The 19,024-nt window shown below is 39.3% G+C and overlaps 1 protein-coding gene across 5 annotated transcripts in view; it reads right to left on the reverse strand.

Annotated features, from left to right (window-relative positions):
• Nucleotides 1–682, reverse strand: part of Sema2a (Semaphorin 2a) — a 300,390-nt gene extending 299,708 nt beyond the window's left edge. For all 5 annotated transcript variants that reach the window (XM_065496354.1, XM_065496353.1, XM_065496351.1 and 2 more), the window contains exon 1: nucleotides 451–682. The gene's annotated coding sequence lies outside the window, so the exon portion shown is untranslated. The remainder of the gene's footprint in view (nucleotides 1–450) is intronic.
• Nucleotides 683–19,024: the final 18,342 nt, after the last annotated feature.

The following is a 19,024-nucleotide window of genomic DNA, read 5'->3' on the forward strand; positions in this document are numbered from 1 at the left end:
ACGTTTTCTGTGGATGTGTGGATGCAAATGTGAACTTGGACTAGTCACGTTTTTAATTTTAAGATCTTTGGACTGGGTTCACAAATATTATCTATCCCATTGATTATTAGAGCTTATTAAATAAAATTAAGATAAATGATCCACATGAAATTTACTACAAAAATATTTATTTATATTAAATATCATTTTTTAAATATGTGTACACAAAATAAATAATTATTAGGAGCAAACATTTTTGTTCATTTCAGGAGAATTCTTTCTTTCCTTGCCTTCCTGCTTCCTGGTTTATCATACGTGTCAAAATTCGCATAATTTGGAACGCCAGGAATGCCAGGCACGTGGAATTCGCTCAGGAATTCAGGAGTGCAACTGCACTGCATCGCTCGTCAAAACTCGTTGGATGATCAAGAATGTCCCATTCAGACCGAGTCCAAGACTCTTATTTCTTACCTTTATTCGGACAGGCGTCGCGTCCGGCCGGTGGGGGTGTCGGGGTTGGGCTGGTCGCCGGCTGGGCTGCACCACGAGTCACGCAAAGCACTGTTTTTGACACGAGCACTGGGCCTCCGCGGCGTCGAGTTGGAGCAGTTCACACTGGACAAGGAAGCAGCTGAGCAGTGGTTCTCGAGCACCGCACGTGCACTCACAGTCCTCTCCGTTCGCCGGGCAGAACACGACTGAGGAGCGAGAAGCAGCAGGCGGCAGCGGCGGCGGAGAGGAGGCCCCGGGAGCCAAGCAAGACACGGCCCTCGGCGTCGCTCGCGCCGAATCGCGACCGCTCGCCACCTAGGCCACCCGCACTACACTCAAGCGTGCCGGCCGGTGTAGCACCGATTTCGCCGGCTCGTCCGTCGGTGGGAAAATAAAAAAAGCGAATACGCTCCCCTTGTGAAAAAAAAACAATTTTTTATTCTGGAGCGTATGCTGATTGCGTGAAAAGCGAAATTCGCTCACCTTTGTGATTTTACGAATTACGGCATTACATTATTTCATGAATTTATATTTACTGCAAAATAATGAAAATATTTTAATCGGAACAAGCTGGAATGAATTTAATTTTAATTGTTCAAATTGTTAATTTTAGTTTGATTAACAGAATGATCTAAAATAGCTGAGACTTTTGCAAATTGAGTGTTTGATTTTGTTTAAAATAATTAAATTTGTTTGACGAGATCATGGAAGCTCCACGAGATAATACCAGAAATTGTATTCAGCAAAATATTAACGTATTCTGGTTTTACAGGACGATTTTGGAAAACTTATCTCATCTTGCTGTGGTGCAATTTGAAAAATAAGGTATGCTTTGGATTCTTCTCGCCAAATTTTATGCCTTACGTCAAGATCAAAGGTCATTACTGTTCATTTTAGTTTCAAATTAATTTTTTGGAGGTGAGCTCTGGGTTTTAGTAATTCGAAAATGGCTTAAAAACTATCTCGTGACTGTGTGAACTTTTGTGAAAATTTCAAAAGTGTTATTCTGTTTCTTTTTGTGAAATTACACTTCAAAGATAGAAAAAAATGATTTTTAGACTATTTCATGTTTTGTAAATATTTGCAACTCCAAATCTCGGGTTCTGGATCATCAGAATTGCAAAAACTACACACCATTACACTCGTCTCAACCTTCCCTAACCAGCTGAATGGTTTAGGAGGTGCCAACATCCACCCGTTTTAACCCTCTGCTTTAATTTTCATAGCAAAAAGTGTACATATATGCCTTCCCCGAGATTCAAAATATTTTCAATTTCCACCCCGAATCATATTTCAAAATAATAAAAAATTCCAGCATTTAAGTTTTACCTTTAGGTGGGGTTGTAATAAATCAATTTGAAGTTAATAGTTTAAATATGGAAAATGGTTTTGTCGTGCAAACTTTGAAAGTTAGGTTTGAGATGAATGTGACAAAAGGAAACTCATTTTCACACCTGACACCATTTCGCTATACACATTAAACCCTCAATTATGCGGACAAATATTTTTGAAGAGCTGAAAGGTCGTTCCGGCCATTAAATGCAAATGTCCCTTGTTGCTGGGCGACGACCGTGCTTTTAACAGATTTTAACTAGCTATAAGGGCTGCAAAAGAAGCCGGGCCGGATGGCGCAGTTTTTGCCATTACGGCGAGCAAAACTCCAAGTTGATGCCATTAAAAGTTGGTCTCCTTTGCGCAAAGGCGGCCGCGAGTCGAGACGCGCAGGAAAAGGAGGCAAATGAGCGCGGGGGATTCGCACCCTGTCCTTCTTTTAATCCAGCCTTAATCTGCGTCATCTACATGTCATTAGCAGCAGGCGCAGGCGAGCTCTTCAAAATTAATAGCGCCTTTCCAGGAACAATCCAAACAAAGCCGAGCGACTATTTATGTGTGTGAAATCGTCCGAGGTATATATATTATTTCGTTTATCAGTCGATTGATCAGCGAGAATGGGACCGCGAAATGGAAAATCAATTGCCGCTCGGGCTGAAAAGTTTGCCGCAGCCAGCGATCCGCCCAGACACACTCGGTCGCACTCCATTTTCCACGAATTCACCCGCTTCATTTTCATTTATAGAGAACCGAGACTTTTATGGATCGCTTCAGTGAAATGAAATGTGGTTGCGTGAGCTTTGAGTCTGACGGAGAGCAAGGTGAAAAGGATAGGGGATGATATGCGGTTTGGAGGAGAGGTAAAGGTGAACATGCGGTGCAGGAGAGAGAAAGTAATGTGGTTAATTTAATTTCCATTTGCATTGCTACATCGTGACTACAGTACATTTCAGATTCCCGCTATCTTTTGGATCGTAAACGAACTGTGACGATCTTTCAAAGAGTATTTAAGGCACGCAAATTCAAGAACAACTACTTGTTTCAGTTGTAAAATATTTATAAAGAATAAAATATACATACATTATAGGAAATTATCCCTTGAACCTCGAATGCAGGAAAATAAAGCGTTAAATGCAAATTTCACTTTTTTAGCAGATCTTTACGAAGAGATGGGAAGGAAACGAAATAAATTTTGCGCAACGGTGAGGATTGAGGAGTAATTAAATTAAATTTGGTATATTTAAAATATTCAGTCGAGTTAACCTATATATGTATATTTGAACAAAAATTCCATTGAGGTTACCCACACTTTCCAACATTTGCGGCTTTTTGCGGAATTCAAATTATAGAATTTTCACTAAATTGGTTTTAAATTGTACATACATCATAAAATCAAACACCGTTGGACTCTTCACGTCAAGTGCAAAACTTTCCTGTTTATCTCAAAGCGGTCCGTGGATCACTAAAATTATTTAAAAAAATAACTCAAATTTGAAAATGAACGTATTGATTTTTTTAATTTTTATTTTTCCATTTTGAAAAGCACGAAAAATATATGGATTTTGCCTTAATCTTTTATTTAATAACAAAAACTAAAAAAAGAGTGCTTTTTCGGATTTTTAAAAAAGTATTTTCACGCCCAAATCTCAGCTAATAATGATTAGATTTTTAAAAACCAAACCCCGCTAAACTAGTCTAAACCTCCCCTAGATAACAGAAGTAGTATGAGGGTCACATTCCTCAAATCCAATTTTTGACTTAAAATGTTTAAAAATTCACTTCAGAACTTTTGGCTTTTTGTCTTCTTATAGTGTCTTTTTAATTCAATTCTGCTCCTGATTTTCTTTTGACTTGTTTTTAACATACATATTTGTCTATAAGAAGTCTTCCGCTCTGGAATGCCCTCCAATATCACTAATAGTCTCTAGATTCACCGTATTTTATTCCATTAATTTTCCAACCGAAGATGGATTAGGTGGTCCGACAAGTTGCCGATGAATGAAATAGCAAGAAGTGCGTGTGCACCGCGCTACCAAAGGTTTTATTATGGCGCAGGAGTTCTGGGTCAAAGTGCACCTCCGCCGGAGAAAAGTGGCTGTGCCGCTGGAACTTGTTGGTGTCGAGTGCACGTGTGCTGCATAATGCATGAGAAATCCAACTCCAATGAAATTTCCACACAAAATGCCGTCGTTGGCGTCTCATAAATTTATGTGCTCGCCGTTTGTCTCCACGACGCCATTAGGGGACCGACGATGAAGGCAGTCGGAAGCAGTGAAACCTGTGCGGAAGGAAATTGCAGTTAATTTCGGAGCATGGAGCATGTTTGCAAGAAGAAGACTCTATTTTATACTAAACAGATTTGAATTTAAAATTTCAAAGTCGATAGTAATCAATAAACATCTCTGATTCAGAGATTTTTCTAAAGAGAAAATTACAATCAGGATTGAGAGGGGGTAATATGCACGCGTTTAGTGCAGTTTGTGTATCGGTCAGGAAATTAATATTCCCCGTTCTCCGCCTACTCCATGCACCGATAACATGCAGGATGTGAACTCGTGCAGCACTGGCTGCTCCCTCTCATTTGCATGAACACGACACCCCCGTTCGTAGCCTGCAACCCTTCTTCGCTCGCCGCCTATACACGCGTTCTCTCTCCTATCTAATATTAAATGAGGACAAACTTGCCACTTTGCTGCTAGCTCGAAATTTTGCATCTCCGACCAAGCAATAAACAGCAAGAGCAAGAGCAACCAGCCAGCAGCTCCACAGCGGCCTCATCTCATTTAACGAAACTCGAACAAGTTGTAAGCACATACACACAAGGCGATCTACGCCTAAATACATAATAATATGTATATGCGCTTGCTCACGTACAAGAGAAGAGCAGAGTTCGGCCTCAATATGGTGATTTTGTGTCAGGGCTTTGATTTTAGATCCGAATATAGCAACCCCATTTTGGTTATGGTAAATATAGTATAAGACACTAAAAGCTTTTGATGAGGAAGTTTTAGCTGGTAAAAAGGGGAATAAAAGGAATTGAAATGGTTTTTTGGTTTAATTTGTCCTGAATTTTCATATTTGGCAGTGCTAAAATCGATTCCCGAGGATTGAGTTAGGTTAAACAGCCGAATTACTCAGTCAAAAATTCCAATAGACGTGCCAAAAATCAGTAGAAAAATTAAAACCGTTACTTTTTAGAATTTTGTGTTTGAAAACGCCAGCGACGAATCAGAGAAAGTAGTGTGCTTCTCTGATTGGCCAAAGATCGAGACAGCAGCGCCATAATGTCAGCCAGAGCAAGCCAAAAGCTTGTGCTGGCTGTCGCTATGGCGCTGCCGTCTCGGTCTGGCCGTTAACCATTTTTTGCAGATTGGTCACTACTGGTGTTCTTGTCGCACATACCACCAAAAGTAACGGTTTTTTACCTTTCCTCCGATTTTTGGCATGTTGTGTCGAGTTGTCGACCGAGAAATTCAACTACCTAACCTAATTTGACCCAAAGGAATCGATTGGCACATTAAAATAAAATAAATAAAATGCTAATACTACTTTGACTTATTTAGACAAGATTTTTTTTAAATAAACAATTTAGTGGAGACTTTACGTAAAATCCACTATTTTTAATTTCTCTTTTGAGAAGTTCAAAATATTTAATTTTCAAAATGATGAAAAGGAAACAAATTTTTTACTGCTGCATATTACATGTTATTAAAATGGCAAAGAGCGAAACGTCTCGTTCAACATTAAAAGCCTTTTTCTAATTTCCTCTTCTCTGAGAGTCCAAAAAAATTTGGTCGTCATTCGCAGCGTGAAAAGCTGCTTTAAGAATTAGAAGGCGAATGCGACCCGCAGCACGTTCCGAACAGAAAGGGGCTGCGAATGCGAAGACGCTCACTTTGTAATTACGGGGAAGCAAGGGTTAAAGTCTGGCAGCGCAAACACAGAAATGTTTTTCATCGCAGCACTTTTCCCCCTTGATAAAGCCGCTTTGAATTTATTTTAGTTGCATGCGCGAAATACAAACTGGAAAAACAGCTCCCTGGCGTCTCGCTGAAAAATTGTTTCCTCCCTTGCTGGCTGCGGGCCGCGTGCAGCGACATTTTCGGCCGAATGCTCCCAACATGCGAAAACATCCATGTTGAATTAATTACTAGACGGGTGAGCGGAGAATCATTGTGCTTAATATTTAATGCTCTTTCTCATGTCAGGTAATAAAAGTTTATCAGGTGGGTGCATGCAACTCTCTGGCGCTCGTTAAAATAAAATAATGGCAAACGGGCGCTTTAATGCCACTTTAAATATTTCACAGGCTTAATTTATGCAGACAATTCATGGACCTGGCGAACGATTACTTAAACATACACACACACACCGGGCCAAAGGCAGAATAATTTGTTGACTTTCCTCTCCAATGGCCCATCTACTCTGCATACAATTAATTCGGATGTTTATTGCGTTGCACATTCCTCAATAGTTTTGCCACGCGTTACGCTGCGCAACTCTCTCACGCCTTTGACATGAAAAGAAATTAAAAATTATATCTTCCAATCTCTTCAGTTCTCACTGTGATAAATGAACAATAGTATTATTAAAAATACAAAAATTCTTGAGCTTCATTGAAGACTGAATGAAAGGTGTACTGACTTCATTTATTCATATATATATATAATATTCAAATCTCCTAACTGATTGCAAAATTGGCAAATGACGAAATGTGGAATGGTATCTGAAGATAAAATTAGCAAACTCGACGGAATTCACTCCAGAAATAAGTTTTTACTAGAAAAATACGAAATTAAATTTGGCCTATGACATTTCAAAGTGGTTTTTCTATACTGTTTTCGAGAAATATTTCAATTTAAAACTCGAAATTTTTTTGACCTTTTCGTGCTTTGCAAATTTTGCAAACTCTTAAATCTCTGGTTCTAGCCACCAGAATTGCAAAAACTACCCACTGTCAGACTCTTCTTGACCTCCCCTAACCAGCTAAAGGGTTTAAGGGGTGACTACCCTTCACCCAAAATTGCTATATATTTTCACCCCCTCGATAAAAGTAAACGCTTTAACGAGAGCAATAATTTACGATTATTTTCCATTTAATTTAATTAATAAGGAAGAGTAACACTACAATTTTGAAATAAGGTGTAAATGATTGAAATTTAAAGCTACATTTGAATAGTCAAAAAATTTGGAAGCCCTGAAGAAGCATACATGCTTTGTTGTGAATTTTTTATATTAAGATTGTTAAATCAGGGAGTTGAAATAGGGGGTATGCACCCTCTTGGACCCTTCAGCTGTTTAGGGAAGGTTGAGAAGAATCTAAAGATGGGTAGTTTTTGCAGTTCTTATGGTTATAACCCAAGATTTGGAGTTGGCAATATGTGCAAAACACAAAAAATGTTTGTTCAAGTTTTGAAAAGAATTTCTCGAAAGTAAAAAAACATATTATTTTAACCATATAACAAAAATTAAGAAACCACATCCCAATTAAATTTAACTACTTGTACCTGCTCATCATTGCAGTTTAATGATTGTTATTAACACAGACTTTAAATATATAAAGTTGAAAGAAAATAGTGAATATAAACATGAGAAAATTTGCATCTGCCTTTATTGCTTTATGCAAATTCAACATCAGCCTGCAATCACCACGCAACAATATACGTGTGCGTGTTGGACTGCAGAGATCCTTGAGTGCGCGACAAAATGCACTTCACCTGAACATAAAACTGAAGCACACGAAAGCGATGGTGCGACGATAGCCTTCTGTGCGAATGGCTCTGCGTTCGCTCTTCTTAATTCACCCGTCGGCCGCATCCCTGACGTTGATGAGGTGCAATATTCCGTTTATCACTCTTACTTACGATTATTGTTTCTCTACAGAAGGACGATGGCGTCGAAACGACGGCTTCCCCTCGCTATTCATTTTCATTACTGCAACACACGCACACTACAGAGGGTCATATAGCACAGCGTTTTTTTCTTTTACTTGAGATATAATCGCACTTTATAAGTTCTTGCAATGAGATCGCAGCTATTAATAAAAAAAGGAATTTTTCTGATTTCTGATTGGAAGCAATTTTTTAGAATGATGAAATAAATAATGGGAGCGAGAGTTTGGCTTTATAATTTAGTGCTAAATCTGGGCAAATTCCTCTTCCTGATTTCCTAAAAAAAAACCGTTTTAAAAATTGACTCGTATTTGCAACTCGCTAAATAATTTTGAAATAGCAAAAATGAACCTTTTTATTTGATGAAATCTATTTTAGAGAAATTAAAACTCTTCTACAAGCCGTGTTACATAATCTGCACATGATTTTCCCAAAACACATTTTGTATATTTTACGTTTTAAATTAATTTATCGTGTGTAATTCGCTATATCCACGGGGAAACACACACACACTCTCTCTCTCTCTCTCTCTCTGTTACATTGATTTTATATCGGATCAAAAATAAATCCATTGCTATCAAATAATAACAACTCGTTAATGGCATCAACCTTTTTTAAGGTAGACTACCGGTGAAAAGAAGAAAAGCCAGGCTAGCGGTAACAGAAGTTCCTTGAGAGTCTCTACTTTCGTCCCTCTTTTTGATACACCCTTGTGTATACAAGTCTATTATATGAAAAGACGAGAGGAAAATCAACATGTCTACATTCTGAAAAACAGCATTGTGCGTGTTTGTTGTCATTCGTGCTTTTGAGGCGCGCACCCGGCAAGCGAACTGTCAAATTTTTTTGAAATGCGCGCACGAATAAATAATACGCATCGCGGAATATTGATTATGCAAATTCCATTCGCTGCATACTAGACGCTCCTTTTGAGCAACCCACCACCGCTTTTATTCCGAAAGTTGGTTTTCAATACAGACTTTTTGCTTGGTGACACTCTTCTTTCGCTTTTGAAGGAAGAAAAAAATATGTTAAAGCAGTTTTAACAGGCTTCTGTATCGATTATAGCTCACTTCAGGGAAAAGGAAACGTTTCATTGATGTCAGTTAAAATTATCTGATTGAAGAAATGAAACCGGGAAAGCATTGAAATGTTTGTACAAAGAGTTGAAAGTTGAAAATCAGTTACGGTTTTCATGCAACACGCAAGAATTTGAAAATAATAGACACTTATCGCACCGAGAAAGGAAAAGGCCAATAAATTTGTAGTCCACTTATTTGGGCTTATCGTGTCTTTCTATTAAATGAGGAGATAGCATCGAAGCCGTTGTTTAATTTATTCGCTGCAGAAGGATAGCGGAAAGCCCCCACAAACACACTCTAGCAGCTTCTGCGGAGGTATAAACTAACAAGCCGTTCGTTTTTGTTGTAAAACAGCCGTAAAAAAGGAGGGCTCACGAGCTGCAATAAATTGCAATGCTCGAGCGAACAGCCGTAAGACAAAGCACCGCTCTAACTCAACTTTGACCTGCCTAAGGATTAAAGGTGACCCAACAGCAGCGCTTCTCCCCTGCTGTAAGCTCTTTTTTACAAGGGATTATTGTGTTAGAGCAAAATTTAAAGTGGGAGGAATAATTTGTTTACTATAGATGCATATCAAACTAGAAATGTGAAATAAAGGATTTGTAGATTGCCGTAGATTGCTTAAATATTTCTGCGCTTAGTATTAAAAAATAAATAAATGAAAAAATAATAGCGTGCAGGTGCAATAAAACATTTTTATGACGCTAAATTATCAGTCTAATGTTTTGACAGAGTGTAGGTATCCCTACACATACGGTATATATCCAAAAGTTAAAATGAAATATTTAATTTCATAAATAACCTGCGCGTGTATGTGTGTTTCTTCCCCCTTTTTTAATAAAACTTCCTAAACTAACAAAGATACAAAAGCCATATTGCATGTGTTGGCCTGACGAGTCAGTATTTAAATATTATATGCAATATTAAAACTATAATATTATCTCACTCTGACGGTTGGATTGAATTATTTACAAAACGTACTTAGTATATAACGCAATAACTGTTAGACAAGATCCGATAACCATCGCATTGAACATCCAGTTCCAAAAACAAAAGGGTATATAGTCAGGATCAGACTCGCCCGCCGAGGGAGTGTAAGTGTAACCCGGCCGTTTTCTTAGAATAATTTAGGCCATATTAAGCTCCTTCTGCAAACTGAATTGTATCCTCGTCGAGTGAGTGTATATAGAGAGCATATTAAATTATCCTTCACTCTGCGTGAGCCTTGGAGAAAAGTGATGACGGCTCTGGAGGCCCCTTTGGCGCTGCAACTGTCAAAATGTAATTACACCCTGTGTGCGGCTGACTCATGAGAGGCATCAATCACTCGCTCATTTATATATCTGCTGCCTGCGTCTCTCGAGAGACGCCTCGAGAGATGAGAAATTGACACAAAGAGCAAGATGGGATGCTAGCTGCTGCTGTCTGGAATTTCCCACTTTTCACGACTCACGCAATTTGGTGAGCGCTAATTTGTAATTCATACATCTCGCCAGGGCAAGCTAATTTTGCAACGCGGAGGTTCGTTTTAATCACATTTTGATATTTCTGAAATCGAGAATTAATGAAGAAGGATCAAAAGATCATTTCTCAACAAAAAGAGCTACGCGCCATTTGCTAAATTGCTCGCTGCGACTTCTTTTTGCGCTGCCTTTTGTCACAAAGGTGCCAGAGAAAACAGAAACAATGAGAGTTTCGCACCAGAACAAAAAGCAGGAGTGTGTAAAAAGGAAAGATGTGATGAGACACCCAGAGTGACACGGAGATGAAGAATATGTACGCATTTTTTTCCCACGTACTTTCACTAAAGAAACAAAAGAGTGTGCCTCTTACAGCGCTTGCAGCGTACCCAAGTTTAAAAAATGAGACAAATTTAGAGGGCTGTGAGTGTACGTGCCAATTAAAGAAATTCTTACTAATTATAATGAGCTAAACAATTTTTCATGTTTGTGTCAGTTGTCAAGCTTCAAAGGTTTGTGATCCGGTTAGTGATCGCGTAAAATCAGAATATTTTTCCAAGGTTAAACCACTTGTACATAATTTTTTTTATAAAAGAACCAGGGATTCTGCTCCTGTCATTTTTGTATGATATTTTGCTTTTAATAATAAAGAGATTACAGAGCTCACATTGTAATAAATCCAGTCTGTCCGAGTCAGTCTGAAAAGTTGCTTGCGCTCCACCCAATTGATATTCTCTCAAGTCTCGTGCTGCTCCAATCAAATTGGTAGCCGCACGAAGCAAATCACCACGGGCTAAATTTATTCAAATGATTAACTTGCGCATTGTAACACAACGTATTGCTGATTTTATACAGCAGGGGGACGGCACAACATCAAAATTGAGCCCAGACGGGCAAATATACTCTGTGATTTACGATAGTTCGCTTTAATTCTCGATTGGAGATTACGTGGAAGTCAAATTGTCTTGCACAACAATGTGGTTGTAAATTATTCTATGTGACTTGAGTTAAATTTTGCCGAGGAGTAATAGAGTGATATTGAGCTTCAATCGCTTCAATAAAAACTCATGATTTCATTGTACTCCTACGCCAGAATATCGTCTGAATTAATTATGATTAGTGGTCTCAGCCAGCCGGCAAATTTTTGGTCGCGTGGGCAGCCGCCAGCCGCCGTGAATGTGGCTAAGCTGCGCCAGCCACACCAGCCGCCGGTGAAAAATTGTCTAAAATTAAAAAGTGCAGGAGAAAAAATGTTTTCCGGCCCTTCAGACCGTTAAAGACCGCCTTTGATGAAGTTTCTGAGCACACCAATCGATTCTTGAGTGTTGAATTAGGTAAAGTGGATAGTTTTTCCAACCAAAAAGTGCAGCGCGAAGTGCGTAGAACAAGTAGAACTTTTTTCCTCCAACACAATATGCGAGAATTGCGCATGCGTCAGAGCTGGTTTGAGCACTTGCAGCGAGACCCACCTGTACGAACGACTTCTTTGTCAGATCCATCCAGCTCTGACGCATGCGCAATTCTAGAATTCATATTGTTTTGGCGGGAAAAAGTTCGCACGTCGCGCTGCACTTTTTGGTTGGAAAAAACATCCACTTTCCCTAATCCGACCCTCAAAAATCGATTGGTGTGCTCAGAAACTCCGTCAAAGACTGTCTTTAAGCACTTTCAAGCTTCACGTTTGAAATATTGTCAGCCACGCGGCCACGCCAGCAACCAGCCGCCGGTGAAAATGACCAGTCATTGCCTTAAATCTCGGTGCTGCTGAAACCTCTATAATTTTTCATAATTGTCTTCGTACAGGTGACAGAAAATTTAGTACGAAAGATATTTGATGCCACATTTAGTAATCCAGATTTCCTGATTCGATGAACAAAGCAATATTGAATTTACATTTTTTTTGTTCACTCAGAGCCTTTCAGGGAGATATGACTCGATTTTTTACCAGGAGTAAATCTAATTTCAATTAAATCCCGAGCGGAGAGGCAATCCGGCCGGGCGGACGCCGCTCGTGCTCTCGCGGAGCTGCATATTATTTTCAATGCTGCGAACGCTAGATTTTATCACACAGCAGCCGTGCAAAGAGTTGCTCGGTGCGATTCTATTGCAGCAAAACGGACAGAACGCCAGCAGCAACCAGCCAGGCATTTGCAATAAATCTTGGTCGTTTCATTGAAAAACAAGTGGAGCACGCTCATTGAATAAAACCAACAAGAGAGTGGAATTAAATTCAATTGGTAACTCGCATGCGGTCATTATAAATCACAATTCCATAAATGAAAAGCAGGCTTTTGCAAGCAGCGTGGTACGTATTTATTTAAGTTTGAAACGTGTGTGTTGTGCAGAGGAAAATTTTTGCATCGCATCTGTGAGCCAACCGAAAATGGCATTCGTGAATAAATTTGTATTTAAACACAAACACACAATGCTACTAGAAAATTATTGCAAACAATGAATGTTTGGATTACAGATGTAAAATACCTGGCCATATAGAACAATATCGTGCGGAACAAAGCAATTTTCTATTATTTGAGGTACATTTTCATCTAGAAAAATTATGAATTCACTGCGTATTATGCAACACGCCCAGCATTTTGTTGTGAAGCTCGGCAAATCTGATTTATAAATTCCATTATTTATTCCGCCTCTGAGCTTCAAGAAATACAAACATTTCCCAAGCGGCAGCGCTCTTTCAGCCGGTAAAATTATTTGAAAAACATCATCAGTCTCCTGCTGCCGCCTCATTATGCACACATAAATATTTCCAAAGAAAGAAAGAGAGAGAGAGAGGAGGCGGATTTTCAAAAGAGGCTGCAGATAATTCCTGCGGGGAAGAAATATTCATTATTACCCCGCAATACGCATTTATTTGCCAGCAGCAGCGAAGCCTTTTTATCTCCGGATAAAGTACATGCATATTAAAAATGCATATAAATCACTCTTTGCTGCAAAATGCAGGCCGCGCGCATTTGAATAAATAACTCGTTCCCGATGCTGCGAGAGAATTTCACGAGGAAGAATTTCTGCTTCGGAGAAATTGATTTTAATGTTGAATTATTTATGGGGGGCGAACGAGAATTACATCTTGATTAAAACTGACTGCCCTGTTCTCAAGACAATTCCATTGGGCTGAATATGCATCGCTCTGTGGATTTATTTTCAATAAAAGTAGTTGTTCAACGCATGCTTTGCGATGTGAGAATCCGAGCGATGTTAGGAGGTCGAGAACGGGCTGTGTGCGGCTCTACATTTGACTCTTTTCCATTGCAATGATTATTCCATTCCGATTTTGGGAGCATGGTTCGGAAAAACCATCTGCATTGCAAAAAACTGTTATTCGCATTTTTTTCTGCAATTTTGCGTATTGTTCGATTCGATATATTTATGCATTTTTATTGAAGATGAAAAAATCTTACAATATGGATTTTTACATAATCGGAATTAAAGCCATTAGTTTGATCAAAAGACCAAAAATGTAAATCGTAATTTTCCAAATTCCCGATTTTTTTTTGGCACGAAACGTGACCTTTTCGGGGTTAAATTTGGAAAAATGCGGGAAAGACCGAAACTAGTGGTTTTTATTTCCAGCTTTTTTTGCGAAAACAAACAGAGGTGCATTTGAGCGCAATGCAAAATTGGCGGAACCTGTTTGGGAAGTTTGCGAAAGCTTTCCGACACGCTATTGCTGCTTTGCACTTTTCCCGCATGCGTTAATTAATTTCTAGCGTGTCCATGAAAGACCCTGGTTTGGGATATAGTAACACGAGCTGGTCCTGTTCTAGACTGGGCTTCCTCCAAGGAGGCCCATGAGCCCATTGGATGTTATTAGGATTCGCAGAGTTGTTCGATATCAGGTGGTTGCCAATCTCAAACGCAATGTACCTAATCTAAAAAAATAAATATCTCAAATCTACTGAGGATTCCGGTTACCAATAAATATTTTATTTTCCTGAAAAAAAAAATACAGAAAATTCGAGCTAATGACAAAGATCTTTCGTATTTCAGACCCGAGTGCCGAAAGGGACCATCACACAGCTGCTTCGTGTGAGGGATAAACCAATTCATTTGGCCGAGCTTAAAATTACGAGCCAGGGGAATGGATTACAACGCCGCATAATATATTTTTATTCTTGCCAGAGAGAGATAAAAAGATTTAAATTCGCGTTCTAGTGCTCGCTGTGGCATTAAGTGAGGTAACTAGACCATCAAGAGCGGGCGCGCAGCCACAAATGCTCTCAGCTCGTGGAGGAGATTAAACATATACATAGCAGGCAATTGTAATTAAATTTGACAAGCCACTGTGGTGTGTAGACACAAAATTCAACAAACACGACCGCAGCACTTTTCTCAAGACACGAGAGATGTATGCTGCGGATTAGGTAGAGAGAAGCAATAATCTTGACACATACACCGTCCTGCGAGTAAAAAATAGAGCTTGGCATGTCGAGCAAAATTAACGCTTCTGTAACTGATACCCGGAGTGTAACCCTGGAATTTTAATAATTTCTGCTTGTTAATTTTGCACATAGAAGACAACGTGCCAATATCTCAGAATCAGAACTAGAACTTGAAAAATTAAATTAAGTGAATTATTTTAGTAGAATGTTGCGTTTTTCCTTTCGTAAATCAATGCAACAAAAATTATATAAACTTAAAATTCCGCTCCATTTCCAGATATTTTTTGGGTGGGTTCCTTTGCTGAACGTAAAAATATAAATTAGCTTCTTTGAACACTGTCAGTAGTCCAAGATTTATATTTTAAAGGAAATGACATATCAGGTTTCATCATTTTAGCCCGTCTTTCACCTTCACGTGTGCTGAGTTGTTGTTTTATTAATTAGCCCTTAGCGCCACTCCGATCAGTATCTTGGGCTGCATTACTCAAGGTGTGGCTTGGAGAACACAAACATCTTAATAAAGTGGTGCCTTCAAGACCCAAGAGGCAGTCTTTCTTGAACACTGTAATTATCACCCAGCTGTGTGTTGTAAGTAAGAGAATATAATGCTCACTGCACGCGAAATTTGAGCCAAATTTTAAAAGTATAGCCCTGTAAATTCTTTTTTGGCAGTATACCAATCGATTCCTGATAATCCTGAGGCTTGAATTAGATTATAAAGTTTATCTCAGTCGATACTTCGACACGAAAGTCGGTGGAAATGGTTACTCTTGCGACTTTTTTTGATTTGAGCCAAATTGTAAGAATTAAAAAGTGCAACAAGAACGTCGGCGACCAAAAGCCACCTATTTTTGCTGATTTTCGGCACGTCTTGTGAGCGATTCGTCTGCCTAGCCTATGATTCGACCCTCAGAAACTGATTGGCACTGCCAAAAATAAAATTCCAGTGCTTTTTTAATCAAAATCAATAGAGTCACTACTCTCTAAAACTGCGTTGAGAGAAAAATTCCGATTAAAATAGTAAATGCTTATATAGTTTTGAGAAAGGGAGCTTCTAGGATCAGCACTGTTTTATCAAGTCCGCGGGGGCTCTCTGCAGAAAGACAGAAAGTTTTGCGCCTGCCCTTTTACACGTATGTGCGTAATTTATACAAAGCGAATAAGCTTATCGGCAGCGCAGCCGGCAATAAATCTCGGCCTAATCCTTGGGCATTTCTGGTTGCATCGGAAAAAATGGTCAAACGAAGGCATGGGTGGTATGCAGATAACATAACTCAACAGGCTGTACTTATCAGGGTTGTTTTTGCTCACGCTGCGCTTGATAAATCACCAGCGACTTCTTATTTGAAGCTCCCTGCGCGGTCGCCAACCACATTGACACGTTAAAACGGCTGCTTTGTCTTTATCTAATCCCCCATTCAGTCGGTGCGAAAAATCTGCTATTCGTCCTCTGAAAAGGAGTGATTAAAAATTAACGAGACGTATTGAAACAATTTGGCCATGGTGTGAATGGAGAGTTATTTTTAGTTCCGTCATTAATCTTGATTCTTAATCACTCTCAAGATGCCTATGGCACGACTTTTGTTGCTGAAATTACACAAAACGAAGAAGAAATCCGAGTTCCGAGTGAAAAAAGAAAGACTACGTCTGCTGAATACGAACTCATTAGAAGAGACACCTCACCTCCTTATTAGAGTTGTTAAAATTCAACGCATGATTTTTCAGCAACATGATGAGGAACCGAGAGTAGCGGCGTGTCTAATAATGACATCAAGAGCGAGTTCACAAAACCACCGCCCGCCGCTGCAGATTATTAATAATACAAAACTCCCTGCTGCGAAGATAAAAATAACATTATGCCGGCGGAATTCAGAATTGCGGCAGGCCGCTAAAATTGCACTCCTCCGGGAACTCCATAATCTGACATCAACGTCTTTTTAATAATAAAAAAGCGAGGGACCAGCGCCGCTGTCTGTTCATTGCTCGCGAAGGGACTGTTTCACAGCGCAGATATGATGATAATTCTGCGGTGCATTTTTATTAAAAACTCCTCGCCTGATAAAATTGTCCCCGGCCGTCGCAGCAGTAGCGTTCTCGCCGAAATTGGTGTCTGCGAGTCTGCGTGCGACAGAAGCCGTCCCCTAGCCGCCAAATTCGACACGCTTCGTTTCTTTCTTTTCTCGTCGCTCTTCAAAGAGTACACGAAAAAATTAACTTGACATTTATAGATTAAAAAGTTTAAAAAATGATTTCTATTTTTCTATATTCTCTGTATGTTGGGAAAAAGCTGAAATTTTCCCAGATTTCCGCTTAAATTTCTGAGAAAATTTGCTACAATGCTTGAGCTCATTGAAAATCATGATTTTTTATTACACAATTTATGGGCCATATTTTAAATTTTAACCCTGTTCTTTTTAAATCCCATTTTGAATATTTTCAGGGTGCCAATTTTTTACTTTGGGAGTATCACGCGGGCCCTAATTATTCTATTTCGAATTTACCACAGTTCGTTCGATGCGCCTCGGCAAGCTCTTTCAGACCCCAATGTTTTTTCTTAAATACAATCCCACGTTCCTCGACGGGGGCCCGAGTAACGGGCCCTCAAATTTGAAAAATTTCAAAAACCACATTTTTGGAACTTTGAAAGTTAATAACTCAGGCTGTATTGCTCCGGTTTGGCTGAAACAAAAAATTAAATTGATGCCTATTAAATTTTGCGTCGAACTGTTTGTAAATCGACCCAATTAAATTTAATGGGGACCGCCTGGTCAAAAATCAATAATTGTCGTTTTTCTTTCGTTTTAATTTTTTTTGCGGGGCCCCTATGGGCCCAAACGGGCCATATTGGATCTCATTTGATTCGTCTTGAACAGAACTATCGATTGCGCGTTTTCTGTTTTTCAAAATCAGTTCTACCTATTTTCGGGGGTGAAAAACTTCCCCTTTTGGATGCGAGAAAAAAAGCGCCTATAGGCTTCATTTTCGATCAGGGTGTCAAACATAACCAAAAATCGCCATACCACGCGTATTTGTAGTATAGTAAGGTAAATTGATTTATATTTTGTTCTGCATCAATCCAATTTAAAGCGGCTGAGAAGTACAATAAGGCACACACTGGCAAGTTTGTAGCAGCAGGTGTTGCCTCTACACAAAGCCCCATTGATTTGCGGCAGTTAATAAAATATGCCGCTGCAAATACGAGCGTTGTTTGGTGTAATTAGCGTGCACATGATGCCTTCATTACGGCCTGTTTACTGCCGCCATTATTGCTCGTTGGGCCAAAACTGCAGGTGTGTGTGTGTGTTTACCTGGGCGCTGGCTTGCATTACCGGGGCGGCGGAAGGAACAGGCACCGGGAGTGCCATTAAATTAAGTCTTATGGCGAAAGAAAGTTGAAACTTTTACTACCGAGAGAGAGAGAGCACATTACGCGACGGGCAAAAGGTGTCTCCAGGGAATTTCGGCAAAACGCTCTATGCTGTTATTTGCATACGTGCGCGCCGTGTCCTCTTTGTCATTTGCATAAAACCAAAGGCGATTTTGTGCCGTATGATCACACCGGTGGAGGATGTACCTCCGGGGTTGCCGGGGTTGCCTTGGTCCCACTATCTTTTTATCTCTTTGCCACCACCGCCTCTGGCCATCCGGGCATTTATAGTGCCGATGCAAAACTCTGGGGGGTGCTGTTAGCATACATCAGTTTTACTATTAAAGTAGAGCTTTACAGGCCAACAATTAAGAACATTTTGCATTGCTGAAGTTGCAAGAAGTTCATTCAATTTATTGTTTGTGTAATTTAGCAATGGTTTTTATCCCTAAAATGTTTAATAATTGATGTTTTTTGCTTGATTTCGATCCCTCTCGTTGCAATCCAGCCAACGGTGTGCGAATTTTGAGGAAAAAATCCATAAATTGTGCAATAAATCGTGAATTTAGAGTAGGGAAACAATGCTTGATTAGCATGCAAGCTTTTGAGCCGATTTTTCTCAAAAATTTAAAATGTTAGGAAATTGTTAGCTTTTTCCTGCTTTTAGATAGTGTTTTAAGCAAAAGGTAAATATAATTTTTCGATCATTCACAAAAACCAAAGCTTTCTGTAAAGCTTTACTTTAAGCCTGCTAGTGCTCTGCAGATTTCGTTGGTGCGCCACAGCAGAAAACAATTCATTTTGAACGTTTTAACATTTTTGTTATATGATTTTACTGGGGGAAATGCTTACATTTTTGTTGTTTTATTGCGTAGAGCAGAAAAGTAAAATAAAAGGAATATATTTTCCCCTCGAAAACAATAGAAACATTTGCAAGTGAACTTAAAATTGGCAATATGCTATTTCCAGCCAATTTAATCATGACTCATGGAAATTAAATGCGTGTGCGCGTCACCGCACATGC

This window comes from Cloeon dipterum, chromosome X (genome assembly GCF_949628265.1).
Source record: "Cloeon dipterum chromosome X, ieCloDipt1.1, whole genome shotgun sequence".
Classification (NCBI taxonomy): Eukaryota; Metazoa; Arthropoda; class Insecta; order Ephemeroptera; family Baetidae; genus Cloeon; species Cloeon dipterum.